This window comes from Zonotrichia leucophrys, chromosome 5, assembly GCF_028769735.1.
Source record: "Zonotrichia leucophrys gambelii isolate GWCS_2022_RI chromosome 5, RI_Zleu_2.0, whole genome shotgun sequence".
Classification (NCBI taxonomy): Eukaryota; Metazoa; Chordata; class Aves; order Passeriformes; family Passerellidae; genus Zonotrichia; species Zonotrichia leucophrys.
In genome coordinates, this window is record NC_088175.1 from 17,011,355 (window position 1) to 17,029,313 (window position 17,959).

The 17,959-nt window shown below is 50.9% G+C and overlaps 1 protein-coding gene across 3 annotated transcripts in view; it reads right to left on the reverse strand.

Moving 5' to 3' along the window:
• The window catches only part of TMEM63C (transmembrane protein 63C), a 32,297-nt gene extending 14,676 nt beyond the window's left edge, over positions 1-17,621 (reverse strand). The window contains exon 1 of one of the 3 annotated variants that reach the window (XM_064716052.1): positions 17,465-17,621. The gene's annotated coding sequence lies outside the window, so the exon portion shown is untranslated. Of the gene's footprint in view, positions 1-16,925; positions 17,027-17,158; positions 17,297-17,464 lie in introns of those variants that run through there. The other 2 variants (XM_064716051.1, XM_064716053.1) reach the window with 2 other exon arrangements.
• Between the last annotated feature and the right edge of the window lie 338 nt (positions 17,622-17,959).

Below are 17,959 nucleotides of genomic sequence, written 5' to 3' on the forward strand. Positions count from 1 at the left end.
ATGGGCACAATATATTGAAGTCAGCATACTGTGACCAGTGCAAAGGCTATGTGAAAACTCAAGAGTGGTTTACAACATGTACTCCTGGGAGCTTTGCATTCAAGCCACTGAGCATTCATTCCTCTCCTTCCTTTTTATCTATATTCCAGCCACAACTGAGACCCTGCTACAGCCCCTGCAGTCACCCAGCACCGGGTAATCCCTGCTGGAGGCTGCTCAAAGCCCACATGAACAGGGTGGAGGAAGAGAAACAGGACCCATCGTTTGATTAAGCAGTGGAGAAGAATGCAAACAAAGACAGATGGGACCTCCAGGGATGTGGAGACACAAAGTGTTTATGGCAGTTTTTGTCACCAAGACCAAACAAGATCAAATCTTCCTCAACACTAAAGGAAACCTAATTGAGAAGTCCTTGGGGAGCAGAGACAGCACACAGAAAATGACTTGGCTTAGAAAGGGGATATTCCTGAGTTCTACACAGATTTGCTCTTGTTGGGAAACATTTACTTGTGCTGTGTCAGTGTGATAGATGGGGGACTACAGTAGCACCTGATTTTATATGCATGGCTGTGGCCTCAGCCTCTCTCTCTTAGACCTTGCAGTTTGCTGCTTGAGGAATCATGCCCTCAAGTTCACGAGAAGGAGATTAGTCCTGTCCTCAAGTTCATGAGGAGCCCATGAGGAACCCTCAACCCTCAGCTGACCAGAGTGGGCAGGACAGGAGTGCTGGTGCAGGAACTGACATATGTTACATGCCTGAGAGACAGACTCTCTTTAACCTCCTCATCCAGGGAAAGAAAAAACTGAGGAAGAGGGAGGTTTACAATTTTAGGCTGGCATCTAACTACCTGCATAGATGTCTTGAAGGGGTGTCAGAAGCTGCTGAGCTACAGGCACCAAGTTCCCCAGGACATGCAGACATGTGGCAGTCCCTTTTCCTGTGCCTATGGTGCAATGTCACCTGAGCCATGGGCTTCAGTGTCTGCTACAGACCTGCCCATGCTGCATCTTCAGTTCTCCTGGGAGGTCCCTATCCATATACACAGATACACATCCATCTGTCCAGACTATGATGTCTGGAGACATCACTGCCCAAGTGAGGACAGCTGAACATTAGTGTGACTCTCAAAAGAACTGCTAGGTCACTTGAGATATGCTGATACCTCTCCAAAGGGCAATCCCGGCAGACTTGGGGCTGATACATCCGCCCCATAGGTGGAGGATTGGATGGATGGATGGATGGATGGATGGATGGATGGATGGATGGATGGACGGATGGGCTGGCAAAGCCTCCCTGTAGTGCCCTCAGTCACAGCCTGTCTCTCAGCCATGGCTGGCAGTCCTGTACTTCAAGGGCCAGCGTGGTCCCATCAGGGTAATGACCCCTGACAAGGGACCTCTTCAAGAGACCTATAAGAAGTGAGGGAGCTACTCTGGCAAGCAGCAGCTGTTTGCCCTGGCTTGCCTGCCTCCTGCTTGTCACCTTGGCCACCAGGACCTCTAGCCAGGGTCTGCTCTTTGCTATGGCAATGCTCTCAATCTGTTCCTCACCATGTGCATGTCTCTCTCTCCCCTCCTCCTGTAAGCAGCAGAGCCACTGCCATCTGGCATTTTCAGCTGCTAAATAATTCACTGCCTTTTTGTTAACAAGGAGAGTTGTCTCTGACCGAGGGAGCTGTTAGACCATCAGCAAACAAACAAGGAGACCCTTAGCAATTTCAGAGTCCTTTCTCTGTCACCACCACTCCACTACACAGGAATAAGATCCTGCAGCTTGTTTCTAGGCACCATTTTCACGCTTGTAGGAGGAACATCCTGTCAGGGATGGTAGGGTGAGGGGGATTTTCACAGGGATCTGTACAAGTTGTGTTTCTCTATCAAGTCCTTGTTGCTATCCCTTTCTTTTCCCCATCAGATATTTTGCTCTTGGTGGCCAAAAGCAATGGGTTCCTCGTGGAGATGGTGTTAGTATCTCCTGCTCCCAGCTCTCCTGCCCAGAAAGCTCCCAAATGCAAGCCTTCACCCTTCCAGCCCAACCAGCTCATTTATCTCCACACAGCATTGCCCATAAAATGCCAGACTGCAGAGACAAATTTCAGGAGCAGAAGATACTTGAAGACCCAATCCAGCTTTGTCCCCTCTCTCTTAAGCACCTCCAACTCCAAAGGAGTTCAAAGGAGCCATCATGTCCTGCTCAGGCTCTAAACACAGATTTTGCAATGTATCACAGCTCCTCTGAACCTGATCTCAAGCCACCCTCCTGCCCTTTTGCTGCTCCTTTCATCCCCAGATAGCTACAGAAACTCTCCTCTACATACCCAAATCACTACTTTTCTAGATCATTTGTTCCAGCTAGTCTCACCTTTTATGGTGCTGCTCTCAGAAAAGCTTATGCAAATTATATAGCTGCAACGTTACCATTAAAATAACTACTGGGGGCAACCAGCTAAAAGTAAATCATGTATATGTTCTAGGAACAGCATGCAGCAGAAACAGCAAGAGGAGATTTCTGCTCACATGCACCAAGAACAGCTTAAACTCAGACCTATAGAACATGTTCAAACTCCCTCTGGTTGGAGAAGCAAATTTTTTGGTATACAGAATGAGAAATCACAGGGACACTGCAGGTCATTAAAGTAATTGTTGAAATGCCTAAGCTAAATTTTCACATCAAAAAAAGGAGAAAATTCAGCATTTTGAAATATTCAGTTGAAGGCACTTTGCAATAGTATCTGAAATATTCAACAAAACCCACAGCATCACCAAATCAGTTCCTGTTCCCTGCTACACCTGCCACTGTGCTTTTCCCAATCCCTATGGGCCAAAGGAACAAATACTGTTGTGAATAACAGAGCTGGATGGGTGTCACCTCCAGAAGGTGTCAGGACAACTTCCCATTAGCTGTGTATGAGGCAGGGCCTCTAGATGCCAACCACAGCCAGATGTCCTTCAGAGCAGCCACTGTCCTGGAGAAGTGACAGCAATAGACTAGTGAAGAAATACAGAGGTGTTCAGGATTGCAGGTGGGAAAATGAAGCAATAAGATAAATACAGAAATTTTGATATATGGTCTATCCATTATAGGTCTTACTTAGAGGGAAGACACTAAAACAGGGTCAGAAAAAGTCAGAAAGCATGTAGAGCAATTCCTTCTCCTCTTTGTGGCCTGTGAATGCACAGTGAATGCATGAGATTTGCCACTGAAACTGATTTGCTGGATAATTTCTATGAAGCATTTTCAGTGCGTGTAAGCTTTGCCTTGAATATTCAGTGCCCTCTTTGTTTTGTTGATACATCAGCATATGTTTCTTCTCTCCAGTTGGGTGGGCACTGATCCAGAGAATCAGATTTCCAATTAAAAAATAAGGCATGTATTTTATGTGAATGCAATTTTTCATAATTTGTCTTTCCCTTGAAGCATCCTGCCAGCAAACTCATTTGCTGGGGGATTCACGGACAGCTGGAGTAGCAAAACATCAAAACAGTCTTGGGAGCATTGAGATGACTAAACTGGGTTTCCCAGCATGCCTACGCTCATCCAGCCTCAGCATCCTCCTCTGGAACAGGTGGGATTACTGACTCTGGCTGGCCAGAGGGCAGCCAGGCCATGGGGCTGTTGCTGGAGCGTTTCTGTGCGTGGCCACACAGAAAAGCCAGGCTGAGGACCCAGACCTAGAAAACAAACATCTGTGCTACTTGACTGCCTCTACATCCTTCTTCCATTACAAGTAGATAGTGGCGGGCTGTGGAAGGGAAAATCAAGGACTGCTGGAACAGGGAGATCAGGTTCATGCTCTGGTGTGGAGGACCAGGCAGACAGGAAACCTCCAGCATCCCACTCTGCAGGACTGCAGTGACCGACCTTGCAGGACTGCAGTGACAGGGAGAGCAGGAAACCTGAGCCACTGCCACTTACTCAGCATGGCTAACCAAGTACCTCAGGACTTCAGGGAAAAGGCTCATCAACAGCCTGCACTGAGCTCAGCACACACCCCAGCAGTTTTGGCACCACAGGGCATGGTGACCTCTCCATTCCTGTAGCTTGGTGCATGGGAGAACAGGCACACCATGGGCTACACGTGTCCCCAAGGGGTATGAACACAGAGGGGATGAGACCAGAGACACAGCCCTCCAAAACCCCACAGAGGCCCAAGGCATTCCTCCCTAGCTCTCCTTTCAACCTTCCCTCTTAAGATTAATGGCCTCGAGATCCAAAAAGCAAAGTGAGGATCTGGCTGCTCCTGGTCTGTGAGGTGAGCGCCTGTGGGGCAGCAGCATCCCTGGGCAGGGCTCATTGACACTGGTGCGAACGCTGTGCTCACACCCTGTCAGGGTACGAGACAAACAACCCTCCAGCAGAAGACCCCATCCTATCACCAGCAGGACATGGACATACACCAGCCTACTCTATTAGCCTGTTACAAATCAGATACATCTTTCAAACAAGAAGGACCATACAAGGCTTGTGGGCTATGGAGGGTGGGTTGGTAAGGTTTGGAGGCAAAGAACCATTCTGCAGCAACAGATGACCTCTAACAGGTAAAAAAACACCTGCTCATATATTAATTTTGTCATTGCCTATGAAGATATGATCACTTGGAGAGGTCATGAGGACTCATGTTTCATTGATTCTACTCCATCTCTCACACATACCCACCACTCAATGAGAAAATGAATGTGAGTGCATGACTGCTTAAGAAAAACCTGCTTAAAAATGGTACAGATAAACTTCATCTTCCCTATCAGTAAGCTCTGGCACTGCTCTCTCACTGAGGAGTACAAAGCCAGGCTCACTGCCAGCCAGGCCAGGAAGGCTGGGGAAAGAGCCAACCCATGAGCCCACCCAGGCCCTGGGGGTGCAAACCCCACAGAAAGGTTCCTTCCCCTCAGTGGTGAGCCTGCCTTTGGCACTGCTGCTCCTACCCCCACTGCTTCACCATTCCCCATCTGCCCTGCCAACATCACCATTCCCCATCTGCCCTGCCAACACTGCTCATCTAAATAACATAACGCACTAGGAGTCTGAGACTGACCCCATTTTGGGGAGCTAAACAAGTTTTTCTGCACTTAGGATTGGCAGGTTGCCACTACCTTCAGGAAACCCTGTGCAGGGTCAAGCTGCCCCAGGGACTCACCTGAAACCAACACATCCCCCTCCCCTGCTATGTGCCCCTGTGGTGGCTGCCACATCATCCACAGCTCCCTGCCCTCCCCTTCTTCCACAGCACCACCATGCAGGGCGGGTTTTTGGTACTTGGACAAACTAAGTTCCATGAAGTTTTTGAATGAGAAAGCATCCCAGTCCCCTTGGGACTCTCTGCAGGACAATGGTTGTGGCCTTCCAAAGAGACACCTGCATAAACCCCTCCTCCTGCAGGTGTGCTGAGGACCAAGCAGACCAAAGCTGACTTGCTGCAGTGCTCCTTGGCAGAATAAAGCCAAACCCCAGGCAACCATGAGCAAACAGTGCTTACAGTGAGATCTAAGCCAGAGAGATTTGCAGGGGCCAGTGCGTGGGAGATGCTGTGCAGGGAGCAGTGCTTCTCCAGCCTCCTCCACACATGTGCAAGCCAGCGGCTGCTGGAGCCAGCACACTGAGGTAGGGAAGGAAGAATCGGAGCGGAATTTATTTATTCCACCCCCAGCCATTTTTGCCACATTTGACTAAGCTGCCAGTGCAGGTTGGCTCTAACCCATATTTGGTTTGCATTTCACTCTCCTGCTGTGCCCACAGCCCCTCACACCACACTTTGTGTGTGCAGTACACCAAGCAAACATGAGCTAATGGGGCTGCAAGCTCCCCAGAGAATCATGCACCCTTTGTCCTCTGATAAAACCTAAATCAACACTCCTCAGCACAAGGATTACCTAGACCAGGACCAACCCAAGCAGAGAGCAGGGTGCTGCTGGTAGGTGATGGCTGGGAGCAGAGAGATAGGAAAGGGGCCTTAGAATAAAGATGGGAACAGGCTTTTTAATAGACCTTGTAGTGACATAGTTTTAAACTAAAAGAGGGTAGATGCAGACTAGATATTTTGAAATTTTCCAAGTTGAGGATGGTGAAACACTGGTACAAGTTGCCCACATAGGTGGCAGATGCCCCATCCCTGTAAACCTTCAAGGTCAGGCTGGACAGGGCCGTGGGCAATCTCTTCAGGTTGAAGATGTCCATGCTCATTGCAGGGGCATTGGACTAGAAGACATTTAAAGATCATTTTCAACCCAAAATTTTGTGTGATACTATGACAAAGCCAAAGTTGACTACAGGGAATGGAGACCCAGTTAGCTCACATGTGGGAAAGGGGAAGGGTACCATCCCAGGGTTCCCAGTTAACTTACACACATGCACACATATTCATTCAGAAAAACAGTATTTCAGGAAACCAGTAAAGAGACACCCTGGTGCCATCAGATCCCTGCTCCAAGCTGGGCTGCTGCATGCTGTTCAGAGCCCCCAGAGCAATCCCTGCACTTGCAACTAATTAATGATGATACATGCAGATGAGAACAACTCCCAGCCCCTGCTGCCTATGACTGAGGGACATGGCAGCAGCCAGACCTAGAGAAGGGCTTGAACTTTCCTGCAAAGGGTATCTCTGGGTTCCTTACTGCCTGCCAGCTCCAAGACCACAGCATGTGACCCCATTCACAGCCCACTTTGCAGAGGCAGCTCCCATTTGGCACTGAAGACCAAGGAAGATGCCTTTCAGCAAGGCTGCAACTGTGGTGGGATGTCAGGCATTACAGGCAGATTGCTTCTTCTGCCACCCAGGTTACAGTGCTCACACAGGATTTTAAGGTCTTTGTAAAGGAAAAGTGCCACCTTTACTGGGAAAAGCACTCCCTTGTGGAAACCTGTACAGAAACCAGGAGTAGCTGTGCCTTGGGCAGGGCCCAGACTGAAGCTGTCACCTGAGTCACAGGCATCTTTCACAATGCCACAAGGTGCCAGGTGCACTTTGGTTCCTGGAGATGGGGAACAAGACAGGATGGAAATAGGGAAAAGGCAGCTCTTTCTTCCCCAAGTCCCTTCCACTGTTTGGGGAGCAGGGAGCTGTGGGAGGCTCATCTGATGCCTTTGATAAAGCCACCTGCTGCAGAGACTGTCAGCCATGGGAGCAGCCAGCTCAGCTGGAGCCATCATCTGAGGGAACTCCAGCTGAGGGCAGAGGGAAGGAGACTGGCAAGGATAGGAGTTGGATAGTGCATGAAAGGGATGCAGACTGGGAAGCTCAACACCACACTGCTTGGGCCAGGCAGTTCTGGTGGGTTTGCACCCCAGTGTCCGGCCTGGCCAGGACAGCATGACACACCTAGGAACAGCAGGGACCTCACTGCTGAGTTGGTGGAGAAAACAGGCACGTTCCAAGCCCTTGTGCAGCTGCTCTCAGCTGCTGAGCTCCAGCCAGCCCTCCTCACAGCTGATGCCCATCAGCCTGCTGCACAGCGTGGAGTGAGCACACATGGTGTGCTACCAAGGGTCTGGCACTCATGCTGGGCACAGCTCTGCTCCATTCCAGCCTGCTGCTGCCTGACAGGGACCTGGGAGCACCCTCCCACCAAGCCCCCTCATCACACAGCTTCCTAGGGGCCAATGGGCAGTCCTATGGTTATCCTGATCCCCTTCTCCTGGATCCAGATGTGCACCTTCCTCCACACTGCTCTGCAGGATGCCCTGGTGCCTGGCTGCCCCCAGCCTCTCCACCCTTCACCCCTCCCCATCTTCAAGCAGTCACAACATCCTCCATAGCTGACTCTGCTGCAGAAGCAAAGAAACGCTCCTGGCCTGCCAAGCTCCCCTCTCTGAAAGTACAGGAGCTTCTTCCTGACAGTAGCGTACTATAACACTACACATACACACACACAATGATTTTAGAGCATCTAAAATCTAGAGCAGAGCTAGAACATTTTTATTGGCTGTGCTTGGTGCCAAGAGCAGAGTAAGGTTTGGACTGTAGCAGGAGCCCATAAGCATAACCACTGGCCTTGCACATGCCTAAGCATAATCTTGGCCTTGACAAGACTTTCCTCCCACCTCTGCCCAGCTTCCTAACAGATTTGGGTGCCACCATGTGACTGGGATGAATCACACTGCCCTGTGAGCATGGGAGCTGGCAGGAGTGGGTTGCACAAGTGGGGATGGCCCCAGCAGCTGCTGTGCCAGTCACATCCAGCCATGCTCATTGCATCCAGCTGTGCCAGAGGGATTAGCACTCAGCACACTGCTTTGAGTCAATAGTGCATCAAAGGGAAGGGAAAGCTTTCAATGGTGTACACCATGCAGGGCAATCCTGGGGAAGTGGAGGGAGCAGGTAGTCACTCTCCCCCAGTCACTGGGGCACTCATGCAGCTGTCTCTGCAGCCCACACAGCTTTTGGGGGAGATGAGAGGAAAGCAGCTGCTGCAGCCAGGAAGGAAGGCAGCTCTCCCAGGCACATGTGGAGCTGCAGACATGGGGCTCTGCAAAGCATGACTGTTTCAACCCCCTTCCAGTGCGGCAGGTGCTCTTCTATGGTGACTTGTCCCCATAACTTGCATTTTCACAAGGAATTCCCCTTGCCCACAACACCTAAGCACAGCTACAATCATGTACGTGGTGCAGGGCACAGCAGAGCCAAGCAGAGCAGAGCAGAGAGCCCATCACACCCACCAGCATGCTCTCATCTCCTCCATGGAAAGGATCTGGGGAGTCAAATGTCCCTGGAGCACCAGAGGTAGAAAGGAAATCACAGGACTTTTGGGACAAGAACTGGGGTCCATGATGCCTTCCCCAATACACACCTATCACAGGCCCATGTGATAGGTGGCCCAGCACAGGGGATGAATGGGACACAGATGCTCAGCAAACAGCCTCTGTAGTGCCAGTGCTGCAGGCTGGCACCTCCTGCCCCCACTTGCTGCTGTCCTGCCCTGTTCTGCCCATACCCACTGGCCAGCAGCTGCCCACACCACCGCAAGGCGCACTGGGAGTGACGGACGTGATGGAGAAAAACACAAGAAATGGGGTTTTCCCCTTCAGGCAGAGAAGGAAGTGTCACATCTGGACATGTACAGCAGCCAGGCTGGGAAAGGGACAAGGCACTGGGAGAAGAGAAGCCGTGGGCTGGGAGGCACAGCGTGGCCCAGAGGATGTGAAACAGATGGCAGATTTGGCAGGGGTGGTCACAGAGCGACCTGCAAGCGTTTTCTGCTGCAAGAGCACACAACACAGCACTGTGTAGGGGCTGCCAGCCCAGCCTGGCAGGTTGGCTGGGGGGGCTGCCTCCTTTCAAACAGGCTGCATCCAAAAGGCACCATCAGAGATGCTTATGGCCAATTCAGCCTTGGAAAAAGGCTGTCTGTGATCAGGGAAGGCAGAGACATTGTCCCTGACTTCACAGGCCTGCCTTCCCTGCAAACAGGGCTTCACAGGCAGCTCAGGGAAGGGCTGGCACCCCCTGTGCTGATTTGTCCACTCTGCCAGCAGTACAGGGTCCTCAGGAAGCCACCCCCTGCCCTCCACATAAACACTGCTCACATGGACCAGAAAAGAACAGCAAATTAAACATGAGGCACTGCAGAAGATGGCTGCAAAACAAACCTCCCCAAGTTCACGCCTCCTTGTGCTTCCAGGGCGGTTTGGGTACAGCAGAGCCAGCACTAGGAATACAGCTGGATGAAGAGATTTGGGGACCCAGTGCCCTCACCCTGCAGGGATTAGTGTCCCAGCAAGAGCCACTGCAAGCCTCCCCACAGCCCAGCAGCTCTTGAGGCTCTGTCACAACTAGGAACCAGACAGGCTCTGTGTCCATTTTGGAAGAGATGTTTGGGGATGCAGCATTGAAATGGAGGTGTTTGTGGAATGGCTGGGTATCCTGGCCCAGTCCCAAACAAGGCTCCTGCTTTATGCCTGGCTTTGTATATGCTGTTCTCCCTTCCTGCATCCCCAACCAGCACATCCCAGCTTGCCACCATGTACTGTGGCTCTGCACTGAGCACCCTGAGAACCTGATCCCACATTCAGCATTTGCAGTACTAACAGGGTATTTACTAAATGAGTGAGGGTCTCCACCTCCTCATCCACTATGTGACTGACATAAGGGGCACTTTGGTGCTCACTGTGCTTCATAGCTGCTGTCCCTGCTCTGGGAAGCATCTCCCCACCTAGAAACACCTCCAGCCAGTTTGGGAAAATGCAAAGTGTGAATGCATGAGGCCTCAGCACAGCTGCCACCTCCCTGGAGCAACCAGCACTTCCAGTAAAGCATGAACACATCCTGCAGTGAAATACTCCTCTGCTCCACTACTGCCAGCAGCACACCTGCACTCACCAGAGACAGAAATCTGTACAGCCACAGATGCTATGGAGGTTCTGGCTCATCCCAACATCCCTGTGCCAACCACAGCTCTGGGAGGGTGAGCAGAGCTCTGAACAGGAAGCCCAGAGTGGTGGGCACCAACATTTAAGTGAAGCTGAATCCCACACTGCTGCTCTTTCTCTGAGAATATACTGATATCTGCAGGACACACTGGTCTCCAAACCCTGCCCAGCTGCTTTCCATGCTTCTCCTGGCAGCACAGCTCTGTCACAGGGCACATGAATGTCATGCTGGAGGGAGGGGACCAAGAAGTAACAAAATCCAGGTGTGAGGAGCCACAGAAGAACACTGGAAAGGCTCCTCCTAATGCTCACCATATCACAGAGGGATCCAGTGCTAAATGAGCTGCAGGACTAGACTGAACCCGAGAGCTCCAACAGTGCTGCTGCTGGGCAGAGCACCAGGCTGGCCACACACAGGACATGGCCACAAAACCCAGCTCCCCAGCTTAGCTCTGTTCAATCAGGGGGGCGATACCTGCTGGAACAAACACCCTCCCTGCTTTCTACCCCTCAGACAAGGTGAGCGCTGGGGCACAGAGAGCTTTCCTCAGGGTGCTCAGGGAGCACACCAGCCAGCAGCACTGAGAGCAGCACTGGAGCCAAGGGTCAGCAGGGTCCCATCAAACGGCTGTGCAGCTCTTCTCCTGCCCCAGGGGTGGACAGGACACAGCACTGGCACAGAGGGCTCCCACGGGCAGCTGGGGAGGCGGATGGATACCGAGTATTGCTCCCAGCTTGGACTTTTAAGGCTACACGTGTACAGAAATTTATGCTGCCTCCAGGATATCTTCCACAAAACAAAACCAAAACAAACAAAATCAAAAACAACAAAAACCAAACTTCCTATTAAAAGCAAACAAACAAAATGATACATACACACACACAAACCCAAACAAAACCAAACAAAAAACCCAAACAAAAACACCCCTACAAAAGCAAAAAAAAACAAAGTTCAAAGAAATGTGGAGTGACATCTCGCCTCTGCTGAAAAAAACTGCAACATGCCTTTTAGGAGGGCTGGAAATTCACCTTCCCATAATGGAGGGAATGAAACCCCTCAAGTTTAACTCTGTGCAGGGACTGTCCAAATAAACAGCTGATCCTTCAGACTTAGCTGCCAGGATGAAGGAATCCTGAAAGCTGGAGCAGACATAGAGCTATAGTCATCCAACTGTATGTATGTACCTAAGACAAGACCAAGGGCATGGTTTCTCTCAGTTACTAAAGTTTTCCACAGCTAGCTTTTTCCAGCCCAATGTGTAGGGTATCAGAGGATTGTATTTGCAAAGCCATCCATCCTCTGACTCCTGAAATGACTGAACAAAATATGAAAGTCTCTAAAATGCATCATTCTCAGGAGGTTAAAGCCACTACCACAATTATTATTAATATTCCCTTTGTTTGTTTTTAAAGAAGGAAGAAATTGATGAAATTTTATGGAAGAAAGCAGAAGTAATTAAAAACTTGGATAAAAGAAAATAAAGCTTGATGAAAACCTCCCAACAGAAAAATCAAGTGAAACTGCTTGATGAGAAGATTAGCAGCAATAATATGAAAGGAAAAAGCAATAAAGAAGACTTGGAACCAGAACAAATAAAAGAATTATGGCTCTTGGAAACATACACCTGACTGACGAGTAATCAGATTTTGTCTGAACTAAAAACTTTTTAAATTAAAAAGACAGCCAATTTAAAACTGGAAGTTCTTAAAACCTACATGATAAGACCTCAGATCCCTCTCATCAGTGAAAAATAAGTCACTAGAAATTCATGCAGTATGTCCTTGCTGCCAGATCTGCTCAGTGGCTGAGAACCTGGAGCTAAAGCCTGATGAACTGCAAAAGTGGCTCTGACAGCCACAACCTTTCTTGAGAGTAGAGGGGAAAGAACGTTTCTATTAACTTAGTACACGGATTCGTTTAGTAAAAGTTCTGAAAAATTACTGCAGGTTAATGCAGGAAAGCCTGGTTCCCTTTCAAAGCCTAATGAAGATGAACTGTGAGAGGATAATCTCTACTAGTACTGAATTCTTAAATGTCAAAAATAATCAGATTATATCACTGGCTATATTTTGTATCTCCTATAATAAAATTTTGTTTCTATGACACAGTATTATAATAATACAATATAGTATAGCAGTATAGTATTGTTAAATTCATTACAGATATAAAAAATGTCTTTATAAACTTATTCTTTTTTCTTTTGTGGACTCATACATTTTAAGCAGTTTTCTTTAACCAAGTAGAAACCACCTTTTAAATGCTCACATTCTACATTTTCAATTGGATTGCATTTTCCATCGAAATACAGCTGGACCAAATTTATGATAAATATTTAAGTGATATCTAATAAGAAATGCATCACTCACCATTTTGTAATGCAAGAAATATAGACATTAAGTATTTAAAAAACCATATGTTAGCTATAAACCCACCCACTTAAGCACAGTGCAGCCTCCTGCTCAGCCCTAAGCATCACATCATGCTCATCAGTGAGAATCAACTTGTCCTTAGGAAAAGAGCAGAAGTGCACAAACACAGCAAGATTAAAAACAGGTACTTGGGTCGTGACTTTCTGATCATTTACCTAGTCCTGACTTTAATTCATCCATCCTCTTCAGCAGCAGGTCAAGAGCCAAACAAGGCACAGACCAAGTCTGCTCTGAAGTCTATAAAGTTTGGTTCATTTTTCTGTCCTCTTTGCCATTACACTTCCACATGGTTCTGCCCTCCCTGAGAAAAGCAGCCCAGAAACACAATGAACAGTGCATGTCCTCAGTCTGGAGCCTGCAAGCCCTGGCAGTCTCCTAGTCTTGTAGAAAACTCCAGAATGCTGCCTGCAGACAAAGGGAAGCTAGGCAAACTTCAGCTTCTGGTCATTTCTCTAATGCTGCCTTGGGGGTTACCCCACGGTGACTGAATTTGTCAGAAGGCAGGACTAATAAGCTCAGAAGCACTGAGGATGAAGGGAGGACATGTAGTCCTGCCTTCCTTCTCAAAGTACTGTGAGCTAGAAGAGGTTCCCCAGAGCCGTGTCCAAGCAGGTTTTGAGTATCTCAAAGAATGAATATTCTGCTCCAAACCACAGCCATGCCAAGAAGACCATCCCAACCTGCTGTTGGAGCCAGATCCTCCAGCCAGGTGTGTCCCAAGCCCCATGTTCCTAGAGGCTGTCCCAGTGCTGGCTGGGATCCCAGCTGCACAGGTGTCTGTGGTCCCTGGCCAGCCACTTTTCATGGCTCAGGAGTCACCCCCCAGCCTGCCAGCCCTCACACGATCTCAGCCCCTCAGCCTGTGCCACCTCCCTGCTGTGTCACCTTACTGTGGACACCTTGCTGCATGGGTAAGAGCATTCCTGTGACAGGGTCACCTTGGCTTGGCCAATGCAGAGGCCCCAGAGCTTGGCCCAGGAAACCACAGGCTCACTTTGGGCAACAGCTGGGAGCCACTCCCCATTTCCAAAACTGTTTACATTTCCAAAACTGTTCTTTGCCCTAACTCCCGCACCCCCAGCTTCTCTGGATTTTGGCCTCCCCTTGCCCATCCAACACAGCACATTAACGGGCTCATGGTCTCAATTTCCATCACTTCCTGCCCCAGCTGTCTCCTACCACCAACTCCCAGCATTTTCCAGTCAAGCAGGGCCAGAGCACTTTCCTATCTCTGTTAGAGGAACTCAAAATTACATGATGACATTTTTCCACCTCTCACAAGCTGCCTTTTTTCACTTGGGGGTGCAGTGGAGCTTGTCTTTGTTCAGATCCTGCCTTCTTCTCTGCTCACCCACAAATCTGTGGATGACAAGACACAAGACTGGTGCTGGGGAGGGGGGATCAGGTCACCCAAAGTTTTCACACAGCTCCCACTGAACAGGAGCACTGAATTTCCCTGCTCCGGTACTCCATTTTAAACACATCTTTATTTAAGATCAAACTATGACTGCAAGGAGCCCGTCCTTGGTCAAAATGGTAACCCCAGCTTCTCATGGGGATTCTGCTTGGAACTAAACAACTGATTCCAGTGTTGGAATGGTTCCATACAATGGTGCTCATGCTCCTCAGAGACTGGAAAACATTATGTTAGGTGAGGGTGACACAGGGACAGGGACAGCAGGCTGGGAGAGGTAAATCTGTGCCCCTCACCAAGCTACTCTGCAGAGAGACCCGGGAGGACTTGCCCTTTCTCACCCATTAACCAGCAACAATAGTGCCCCGGGCGATGGGCAGGCTGTGCACAGCTCTCTGTCTGTCCCATTGTTGCAGTAATAGCCTGAGCAAACTGCTGACATTGTCCACACCTAATACCAAGGTGTGATCACAGCCTAATTACTAGTCTCAGACACAGTTGAAGCAGTAACTTCAGACAAGCTTTGAAAGGTTATTTAGGCACCTCAAAGTGCAGGTAGATACCAAGTGGGATCTTTTAAGCTCTAAATTCTCTTGTCACACCTGGTTAGGGACTGAATGTGTTCAAGCCATAGTTCGTGAAGGAAATCAGGACTGGAGCTGCTTCTCCTGAAATAATCTAAAAGCAAACCTGCTTTTGCTCTGAGCACAGTGCATCAGCAATTCAACGTTTTCTTCGATCTTAGGGCTAAGTACACAAAATATATTTACAGCAACTAATTGTAAGTAAGAAATACAGGAGTGACAATAGTAGAAGGCTTTGGTGTTTGTAGGACTCGTGGAGGAGTCAGCATTTGCACAGCACTCTGATGTTTGCCAAGGAGTTTAGGTGATTGATTAGTTTAATATCAATTGAATTCACTTGTGGGTGTAAAAAACATTTCTCCATCTTCTTTGTGTTTTCGGAAATCTCTCGAAGCCTCTTAAGAGTATTTCCTGCAAGGAATATTTTAAAGCAGAGACACTCATCCTTTTACAACTGTGCAGATGCAGGCTCTCAAGCTGTGCTGAAATCTGCCTTATGTTCCCATGGGCCAGAAGGCTCTGCATGGAAAGAGGACAGTATTTACCTGCAAGGGCCTACACACTCCCCTGATCAGCATCCCCAGCAGGCACTGCTATTTCTGTCCTGCACAGGACCACCCTATGCTTACCATTGTCAGCAGCCACCAAACCAGAGATTAAATAGTTAACCTTAGGGAAAGCTCTGAAGAGGAGAGTCATTACAGAGCAATTCAAATGTTATCATAAAATGAAATTTAAAAATAAAATTTAAAAAAATTTAAAAGGAGCTGGAAGACATTGGAAAGGAGTTTCAGGAGCCAGGCTCGAGCCATGGGAAGAAGGCAGGGATTTAAGCTCACAGGGAAGCCAGAAAAGCCCATATGTGCTATGGAGTCAGAGGCTGCAGGGTGCTGGTGGCCTCCCTGCTTTTATTTATTACTTATTTGTTTGCCAGTGGCTCTTTGCCAGGACACTTTCGACAAATCCTTCCTGAAGGAGCTGCTTCTGCTTCCCTCTCCATCTGTTTCCCAGCCTTGACCACCACTTTGCAGGGCAGCAGGGAAGGCAGTGAGGCCAAGGCTCTGGTCTGGTATCAGAGTGAGTCTTTCTGCTTCCTATTTTTCCCACTTTCTCCCCTCTCCTCTCTGAATAAATACTGCAAATCACCACAACAGCACCTTTTCTCCCAAACAGCATATTTTGCTGTCTCTCCTGCTCAGACAGGCAACCTGACCAGTTCTACAGAATTGTAAATCTCCACACGGGGCAAAGTGCTTTCTCATACCTTGTTTCCCCACCCAGTTTTCCCTCCACACCCTGCTCCCCCATGAACCCTCTGAAAGGGGGAAAGGCTGGCATGTACCTCAGCCCTGGAGATGGTGGCTAAACAGTTAAAAGGAAAAATGTTCATGCAGAAATAACATCTGTCAGCCAGACAAAGGTCTCTCTCTCTCATTCTCCTGGAAAACATTCCTTCTGTTCAGAAGGTTTCTGAATAGCAAACCCACTGTGCTGCTAGTGAGAATGGGGGGGGCAAGCAAGGGAGAGGGCAGGGCCTTCATCCATGGACAAATCTGGATGAAGTTGAAAACTGTGGGAGAGCAGCTTGGCCAGAGCATTAGAATGAGCTACCAGCCCTCTCAAAATCATCCGTATAACAAAACTGGAGGGAGAAATGGGGGGAGGTTCCCCCTCCTCCCCCCTGCCAGCACAAAGCATATCTAACACCCTCAGGTGTAGCTCCCAGGACAGTTCTGTGGCCAGGATGACGAGGGGACGAGCACAAGCCATGACATGACACAGCGTTGGAGTGATATTTTATCTCCCATCACAGGCCAGTGGCGTAGGCCAGTGCATTGGGAGAGGGACTCTGAGGGGCTGGGGCTCGCTCCCTGCTTCTGCCACCAAATTGTTCCAGCAGCCCAGGGAAGCCCCTGTGCCGTGCTGGGCCTCAGCCACCCATCAGGCTGGCAGACACAAGCATTAGTTACAAACACTTTGGTACGTGGTCCAAGATAAAGGCGGGCAAAAAGTGTCTGAACAGAGCCAAGTCCCCAGAATCTCCCACAACACCGACCCAAGCCCGTCCGTGCCTCCCGGAGCCGCAGAACGGCCCTGGCGAGCTGTCCCAGGGCTGCCCGAGGAGGTGCTGCCTTACCCGCCCAGTGAGCATCCCCCGCCGCAGTCGCACCCGGCAGGCGCAGCTCGGCGTGGGCAGGCCCGGCCCGGTCCCACGCACGCTTCCCGCCCACCGCATCCACCGCACAGCCGCTCCTGCCCCGAGTCCGTCCGGCCCCCAGTCCCACTCGCTGGAGCCCACCGCCCCGGGGCCGAGCCCCGCAGCCCGAACCGCGGCTCCCGTGCTGCCGCCGCCTCCCGCCCCGCACTGACCTGCTGGGGGGCACCGGCCCCGCTCGCTCCGGGCCCTGCGCCCGCCGCCTCCCTCCTCCCCTCCCCGCGGTCGCCTCGGGCTGCCGGCAGCGGCCCGGGCCCGGCACCGGCACCGGCAGGGGAAGGGGCCGGGGCCGCCGCCGCCCCGCCCCCCGCCCGCCCCGCTGCGGCGGAGAGGCCGCGGTCCGCGGGCTGCGGAGCCCGGGCGCTCCCCCCGCCTCACCGCGCCGGGCCCGGGCCTGTGCCGGGAGCCGCAGCCGCCCCCCGGCCCGAGACGGGTCGGGCAGCCCCCGCCGGTGTGCGTACCGTGCGCCCCGCGGCATCCGTGCGGGGAGGAGCGGGCGAGGCGGCGGCCCCGGCGCTCGGAGCGGGGAGCGGGCGGGGAGCTGCCGGCACAACGGCTGGGTGCGGGGTCTGCGCGTCTCAGGCTATTTCTGGGTGTGAGTGAGGCTGTGCCCGCCGCAGCCGCCGCTCCGAGCCGCTCCCGCGGCGCTCGGGCTCCTCGGGAAGGCCGCCCGGCGTGTGCCCGGGGCGAGCGGAACGGGCCTCAGCGGACATCAGCCACGGCTCGTGGGGCACACGGGGGGCAGCCCACGGTGGTAGGGGCAGGTGGGTGGGTACATTTGAAACCTCAACACCGTTTGCAGAACCTCTCCCCTGGATGAAGCATTGCTCAGATGCTTGGCAGAAGCGGCAGCAGGGGCGGTGGCTAAGAAACTTCCTAGGGGTCCTGTTCCCGCAGAAGGTCTCTCCCTTCGCCAGGAATGACCGGCGGGAGAGAGAGGAACCTGACCCACGAAG